The 8,241-nt window shown below is 39.2% G+C and overlaps 1 long non-coding RNA gene across 5 annotated transcripts; it reads left to right on the forward strand.

Annotated features, from left to right (window-relative positions):
• Positions 1-4,356: 4,356 nt before the first annotated feature.
• On the forward strand, positions 4,357-7,369 carry LOC119030564. Of its 5 annotated transcripts, none has more exons than XR_005078325.1 (6): positions 4,357-5,603; positions 5,904-6,048; positions 6,369-6,605; positions 6,738-6,989; positions 7,153-7,237; positions 7,323-7,369. It is a non-coding gene; the product is annotated as an uncharacterized LOC119030564 (long non-coding RNA). The 5 variants fall into 5 exon arrangements; XR_005078326.1 differs by having other exon boundaries at positions 4,361-5,603; positions 6,491-6,605; positions 7,323-7,365; XR_005078328.1 differs by having other exon boundaries at positions 4,368-5,529; positions 6,582-6,605; positions 7,323-7,361.
• Positions 7,370-8,241: the final 872 nt, after the last annotated feature.

The following is an 8,241-nucleotide window of genomic DNA, read 5'->3' on the forward strand; positions in this document are numbered from 1 at the left end:
ATGGGCAATGAGTACTATATGATACTAAGATAATTTCTGTTCATCTTAATTTAACACATTTGTACATGTGTATTTCTCAGTTTACTTGAGCCGCTGTGTATCACTGTTAATTACACAGTCGTTGACATGCTGGTAGTATGGTTAACGCATAATCCAGATTGAGAGACCGGACATACTCTTCTTTTCTTTTTTCTTTTTTTGCTCTTCTCACATTTGTGTCATTTGCTCCCTCAGCTGAGCTGTACTAGTATAGCTAGAGTATGACAAGGTTTATGTTTTTTGTTTTCCTTGGCTCTGTTTTAGCCATGGTAGGTAGATATTATCCAAGCTTTAGTTTGTTTTTGCTTGGATCGTTCTGGTGTTTTTTGTTTTTGGCCCAGACAGGATTTCAGATTAAAAGCACATCCAAGGTATTTTACAAAGTAAGCGTAACTATGCAGCATCATATAAGGTTACTTTATTATGAATATTAAGTTTTGTACCTGGAACATCAAGGGCTCCAATAATGTAGTTAAAAGGAAAGCTGTTTTAAACCATCTTAAAAAGGAAAATGTCCAGGTTGCGTTTCTCCAAGAAACCCATTTGAATGAGGAGGAGCACAAAAAATATCTCAGGGAGTGGGTCGGACAGGTATATTTTACATCTTATTCTACAAACAAGAGGGGTGCAATTATATTAGTCCATCGATTGTTGCCATTTATAGCTAAAGATAGTTATAAAGATACAGATGGAAGGATAGTTCTAGTAAAAGGAGAGCTATATGGAGAATCAGTATTGCTAGGAAATGTTTATGCCCCTAATGTCTATGACGAGGACTTCTTTGGCTTCCTAATCAGCAAAATTGCTGAAATGGACTGTACAAATATGATAATTGGAGGTGACTTTAACTGTTATCTCTCTCCCTGCTTAGATAAAGACCCCCCTCAGAAGGATCAGTCAAAATCTGGCAGAGCACTGCAAAATTTCCTTGAGATACTGAACTTGTTAGATGGTTGGAGATACACGAATCCTAATAACAAAAATTACACATTTTATTCTCCACCTCACTTGTCATTCTCCCGAATTGATTATATATTTATATCTGAACACCTAGCCCATTTAGTCGAACAGTCTAAAATTGGATCCATTGCCCTCTCAGACCATGCTCCTGTCACTCTGGAAATGCAACCTCTTAGGCCCGCAGAGCGACCGTTCTCTTGGAAAATTAATGCATCACTGTTTCATGACGATAACTTTATCAAGTTTTTGGAAACACAGACAGACCTCTATTTAGAAGTAAATGATCGCAATGACTCTGATCCAAGACTGGTGTGGGAAGCGTATAAAGCCTACATGCGAGGCATGATTATATCATACTCCAGCAAGAAGAAAAAAGAACGCACTCAGGAGCAATCACGAATTGAAAATAAAATTAAAAAATTAGAGGAAGATTTTCGCAGATCCAAATCGGATGGGGTACTTAAAGAGTTAAAAGAAACAAGATTATGGCTGACTAATTTATTGACAAAGAAGGCTGAGTCTGATATTCTGTTTGCTAGACAAAGAATGTTTGAATTTGGAAATAAGCCCAATAAGTTTTTAGCCCATCTTGCAAGAAACTCTCCCCAAAAAGCATTTATTACTGCAATATCTGATGAGGACCAAATACGTCAAACAAATAATAAAAAGATTAATGAATGTTTTCAAAAATTTTATGAAACGTTGTATACCTCAGAACTGGACAATGATACACTTACCAATAGTAATTTTTTAGATGGCTTACAGATGCCTCAGCTAACAGATGAACGAGCTAAACTACTGGAAGGACCTGTTACAATAACAGAAATTGACAAAGCAATCTCCACACTACAGTCAGATAAAAGTCCGGGGGCTGATGGATTCTGTGCTCAGTTTTACAAAAAGATGAAAAACAAAATTAACAAACTACTACAACGTGTGTTCAACAAATCCTTTGAAGAGGGTGAACTCCCAAAAACTATGTATTTAGCTCATATTATAGTTATCCCCAAAAAAGGGAAGGATCCAGAACTATGTACCTCTTATCGCCCCATTAGCCTACTTGGAGTGGATGTTAAAATACTGTCAAAAATTGTAGCTAACCGACTAGGAAAAGTGGTGACTGATATAGTCAATGCAGACCAAACAGGGTTCATAGGAGGACGTACTTCATCAAACAACACAAGACGCTTAATTAACATTATTCATTATCTTAACTTTCATCAAACTCCAAGTGCTATAGTAACGATGGATGCGGAAAAAGCCTTTGATCGTATTGAGCGAAAATACATGTTTGAAGTGTTGGGAAGATTTGGCTTTAAATCAGATTTTGTTCGATGGGTACAGCTTTTATACAAAAATCCCTTCGCCTCAGTTTTAACAAATGGTCTAATTTCTACCCAGTTCCAGCTTAACAGAGGCACAGCTCAGGGGTCACCATTATCACCTCTGTTGTTTTCTTTAGCTATAGAGCCATTAGCAATTGCTGTCCGGCAAACCTCCAATATTAAAGGAACTGTGATAGGAACAACACAACACAAAATTTTGCTGTATGCTGATGATATCCTCCTGACATTAACAGACCCACAAAACTCAATACCTGCGCTAATTAATTGTGTCATAGAGTTTGGTCAAATTTCTGGATACAAGGTTAATTTTACAAAATCTGAAATAATGCCTATCGGTTTCTCATATGAGTGTGAACCTGATTTCGTAAAACCTTTCCGCTGGGCACCAGATGGATTCATATACCTGGGGGTTAAGATAACACCTAAAATTAGTCAACTTTATGCTGAAAATGTTAACCCTATGGTAAAACACATTAAAGATAAGATGTCGAGCTGGAGAGGGCTTCCTGTGACCTTCCTTGGCAGAGTCAATCTTATCAAGATGGTAATTCTCCCCAAAATTGTTTACCCGTTATCAATGCTCTTCATATTTTTGAAGAGAAACAACATTAAAGATATAAATAAAGCTCTCTCTGACTTTATATGGGCTGGCAGGAAGCCTAAAATTAAGTTGGATATTTTACAGTTGCCAAAAGAGCAAGGTGGATGGGGACTCCCCAACATTACAAAGTATACAATTTCAATGCAAGCCAGAATTATCTCTATATGGGCGAATGCTAATCTGAAGCCGCCATGGTTTGAAATTGAAGCAACCTTCTCCAAACCGTACTCTCCTGTCAACTTACTTGATAAATGCAGGAGTGAATTACCAATTATGGCGAAAGACAATTTTTTAATCACTAATGTGTGTAGTACGTGGAATCTGTTACGGAAATTATTTGGGACTAAAAATAAATTGAGTAGCTTAACAACATTGACTGGCAATCCTGAATTGACCAGTGGCGGTGCTGGATCCAACTTTCAGAACTGGAATGAAGCAGGAATTTACCATATTCATGACCTTTGGGATAGGGGAAAATTTAAGTCATTTGAATCGTTACAGACTACATACAAACTACAAACAAAAGAATTTTACAAATACCTCCAGGTCAGACATTACGTGCACAGTAAAATGGATACTCTTAATCTTCCAGATGACTTTAATTTATTAGAGACAACTCTTTTAGATTGTCAGAAAAAAGGTCACTTTGTCTCCAAATTTTATTCTAGATTGCAAAGGTTGCAAACAGACAGACTATCATTCCTACGGAAATTATGGGAGACCCAGTTGGAAACAACGATAAACATTGAAAGATGGGAGGAGATTCTACTTTTACCCTCGAAAATATCCATATGCAACAGATTCAGAGAAATGCAATATAATGTTCTACACAATGTGTTTATATCTCCATACATGTATAGTAAATATACAGCAGGGGCCTCCCCAAACTGCCCAAAATGTAAGACTATGTTAGGGACAAGATTTCACTGCCTCTGGGAATGTGAGAAAATTCAACGGTTCTGGCAATCTGTATGTGATGAGATTAATGTGATAATTAAGCGGCAACTACAACCCAATCCAATGCTGTGTCTGTTGGGATATGTCCCTGAATCCCTAAGATCACATAAGAACACTATACACTTCCTGCTTATGTTGGGCCGAAAGGCCGTTATGAACAAATGGGTAGGAGATGAATCTCCATCAATACATATGTGGAAGTCTTTGATATCTGACTATATCTCTTTGGAAAGACTAAGATTTCGGATAAAAGGTCAGAATGACGTGTTTACAGCAGAGTTTGATAAAGTGTTGGAGTACCTGGAAACCTAGACTGTGATTGCTGCTGTTAATGTATTTTGGATCTGCTACATATTATAAATTGTGTATACTGTACTGGACTGCCTTAATGTTTGAAAATGTTCAATAAAAAGAATGTTCAAAAAAAAAAAAAAAAAAAAATAATAATAAAACGGTCTAATATAGGAAAATAACATGGTCAACGTAGATAGTAAAAATCAGTAAAATGTATAAAATAACTCAGCTCGACGGCAGAGGAGGGCAGCAGGAGTCTTCCTGTTTAAAAAACACCCCAAGCTACCATGGTATCTCCACCAGGTGTTAAAAAGTGGGGCATGCCTGTATGGTGGCTCCAAGGTTAATAAAATAAATTGAAATAATTATTATAATTATAGATAAGAGATTTTTAAAAAATGTTTAAAATTCATAATACATGCAGAATAATGGAATTCTATAGGTCCCACTTTATATTTCATTAATGGGACCGTTGGTAAAAACACCAACTAATAAGTCAATCCATAATTCAATAAATAAATATATAGACGTAAAAGGATAGTATAAAACTTGATAAAAGGTTAATAAAACACCACACACATCAGGTTAATAAAAAAAGGGGGGGGGGAGCAAATATTTAATATGAATTGTTAAACAAACACAGGAGAGGAACATATGAAATCCACAAAAGTTCAGGTTAAATAGTAAAAAGGAAGCTGCACTGCAACACAACAACAGCTTGTAGGCGAGACACCACGAGCGGCACTACGGGTCCATAAAAGCAGGTTTAAAAAGTAGAATTATTCTTTTAATATTTTTTATTTAGTCCGTACGGATCTATGGTTTTTAAGTCTGTGTATCCACTTTTTCTCCGCCGCCGAATGTGCCGCTGACCTCCGATTTAATTCTTCTAAGGAAGCGCTTCACTTCTCAGCGCACTAAAAAGAGTTTGGGTGGACTCCTCCTGCACATGCTCCAGGAAGGTGCAGGTCCTATTGAAGCAGATCTGCTGGGACTTAATCAGACCCCTGTACGTACGTTCAGGATGGAAGCTGATGTTTTCTGCAGTAGTCCGTGGTGGTTGGTGTCTTTGAAATAGACTTTAGTTGCCAGTGTCTTGTTAGGGCCGCTGGAGTCGCAGAAGAAGAACCGTGTGTCCAGAAATTCCACTGAAAGTTGAAAGAATGTTTCAGTTTTATTTTAGGATCTGAAAGAAGGTTAAAAATTCGCTCTCAGATCCGTCCCAGAGACCAATGATAACATCGAGGTAACTGTGATATAGGAGTGGTTGTTCGGTGATCATGTGAAAAGCCGTTTGTTCTCAGTCTGCTAAGAAATTATCGGCGTAAGAAGGTGAGTATTTCCAGCCCGTGGCACAACTGCACAGCTGGAGATAGTGATTACTGTTACAAGTAAAGTCGTTGCAGGTGAGTGTGATATGTAACAACTGTATTATTTCTCTGTCTGGTCTGGATGCTTTCTGGGTGTTTATTGAAAATGATTTGAATGGCACCAATGGCCCAGTGGTGTTTCAATATTTGTATAGAGTGCTTCTACATCTACTGGAAAGAGGAGTGTATGACTAGACACCTGTAGGTGTTTTATTGTATTGACAAATTCATAGGTGTCTTTAAGTTCGGAAAGCGAATTGACAAAACCATATATGTATTCTGTAATTTCATATGATTCGGAGCTGCAGTCACTGACTAAATGTTGTTTGGGTGCAGTTCCCTGTGGGGCGGACAGGTAAAAAAACACAGGCTCCGCCCCTACGTTCCGTAAAGGTGATCCGTTAATTTGAGCCTCCTACGGAAGACGTAGAGGTCCCACCTCAGCTCCGGTTGGGTTGGAGGTTTGGATGTGGGAAGGAAGGTAAGTCATAAACAGAGTGTAGAGGAAAGGTTAGTGATGTTTGAGTGAAGGTGGGTGTTATTTGAACAATGACCCCCGCGTTACAAGTTTAGCTGTTGTAGCCAATAATTGTAAATGAGTTAATAAAGGAGATCTCAATGTTTCGCCATCTTCGGCTTCGTCAGGAGTTATTTTGAGGATGAAAAACACAGTTTTTTAGGAATAACTCATGATAGGAATGTCCTAGAGAGCTGGTTGGGGTCTCTAATGACTTGACGATCCAATGTACGTTTTTTGAGATATTGCCTAAAAACCCAGTCCCATATTTTTCATGAAATTAGAGTGTCAGAGGCAAAATCCTTCTTCCAGAAAGTGTTTAGGAGTGCATTGCGCGCCATTTGGAAACTGAGAAAAAACTTATTCTGGACAGGTGAGTGTTAACTGCACTATCTCATTTGTGTAGTTGGAAGCGAAGGGGTAAGTAGAAGCACAATCAGTCATTGTTGTGTTAACATCGCTCTTTGTCTGTCTACATGGATTTTTGTTCATCAAAGAAGATTTGAAAGGAGACAAAGATGGTAAGTTTTAGCTCAGTTATCAACAGATAATTTAACCCTTGATTTTCCATTACTAAATATAATATGAATTACAGATGATTTCATGAAATTGTAATGTGTTCTAAACATGTATTATGCTTGTGACTGTAACAGAGTGATAACAACAATCAATCCTGGGCGCCTCGGGCCTCTGGTGCCGGGGCACCTCTGCGCCCTCGCACTGCTGGTACCCAGCCACCTCCCCTCCCTCGGACCTCCGGTGCCCCACCACCAGTGCGCCGCCGGGCACCTCGGCGCCCTCCTGCCTCCACTGCCCCGGGCAACATGCGGCAGGAGGAGGAATGGCTCCTCCAGGCTGTTGAGCCTCTGCTGGAGCAGGAGGCGACTTCGCTCCAGATACGTCAGGTAAGTATTGGTGTGTGTTTTTGAATGGTGTACCTTCCTACTGATGAGCCGGTACGCCCCCTGCATCCCCCTGGATAGTTAGGGGTCGTATCGTGTTTTTCGACTGGAGACACTGTTTGTAGAAGAGAGTTGGCGTTGAATCATATTTTTGGTGTCTTCCTAGCAACATCCTGGAGATGTAGGGGAAGGGAGTGAGCCGTCCCCCCCTTCCCTCCCGAAGATCTCAAGGAGGAATAAGTGAATCAGTGGTAAGTGTTGTAATTGCCAAATATTCATGAATATATTGTTAGAAAAAAAAATGCCATATTGATTGATTGTTGATTTTTCTTTTAGTTTCCAGGTTTGTTTGTCATTGTTCAGTGTTCTAATAAAAGTTGTTCAAACACAAATACTGGCCAGTGATTCTTTAGGGGTCAGGGGGTATAGAGATGAAAACTATCTTCAGTAGGGTACCGGAGTGGAATAACTTTTAATAGGAATATCCCAGGAGGATTGTTGGATAGTTGGTGGGTTGGACTCGGGGCAGCATTGCAGATTGATCTGATATGTCTGACTTTTTTTTGTGAAATTTGGCAAAGTGTCAGAGGCAAAATCCTTCTTCCAGAAAGGAGTGTGTTTCAGGCCATTTGGAGTCTATCTATTACCTATAGAAAATTTAGTAATAATTGGTGAAATTTGACTGTCAGAGGGTTGGGGTAAGGCATACTCCCTAATGGTTGAGGTTAGTAAAATGGTCTGGCCAGGCTGTAAGTACAATGTAAATACAAGTGAAGTACAAGGCAAGTAAGCCATTTGGCACGCAAGCCTCCATGCCACGTCAAGGCAGGATCCATGTGGAGGTTACTAACTATAACTAAGTACAACAAACTTAGTTGAACTATGACTAAATCTAGTCATAGTCCTTAGGGTTAAGGTAAGGGGTTGGGCTAGCCTAATCCTAACCCCTAAGGAAATGTGGGAACATAGGGCCTAATTTTGGGAAAAAATCTTTGAAATGTGGGAACGAAGGCACGCTGCCGCCGGCTACATGTGGCTAATGAGTGCAATAAGTAGCTGCTGAATGAAAAGCCGAAACAATCTGCTGAAAGATGCACCTTAAAGGTAAGCTTTCCAAAACAAATCAACCAAGACTAAATGAAACAATTAGTCTTATCAAGGCACTAATGGTACAAATGATGGCAGTTAATGGAAAGTATTTTAGGGATGCTGTATTCAGAATTCATCACAAAGTAGAATATGAAACACAGAGGGT

Source organism: Acanthopagrus latus, chromosome 12 (assembly GCF_904848185.1).
Source record: "Acanthopagrus latus isolate v.2019 chromosome 12, fAcaLat1.1, whole genome shotgun sequence".
Taxonomy (NCBI): Eukaryota; Metazoa; Chordata; class Actinopteri; order Spariformes; family Sparidae; genus Acanthopagrus; species Acanthopagrus latus.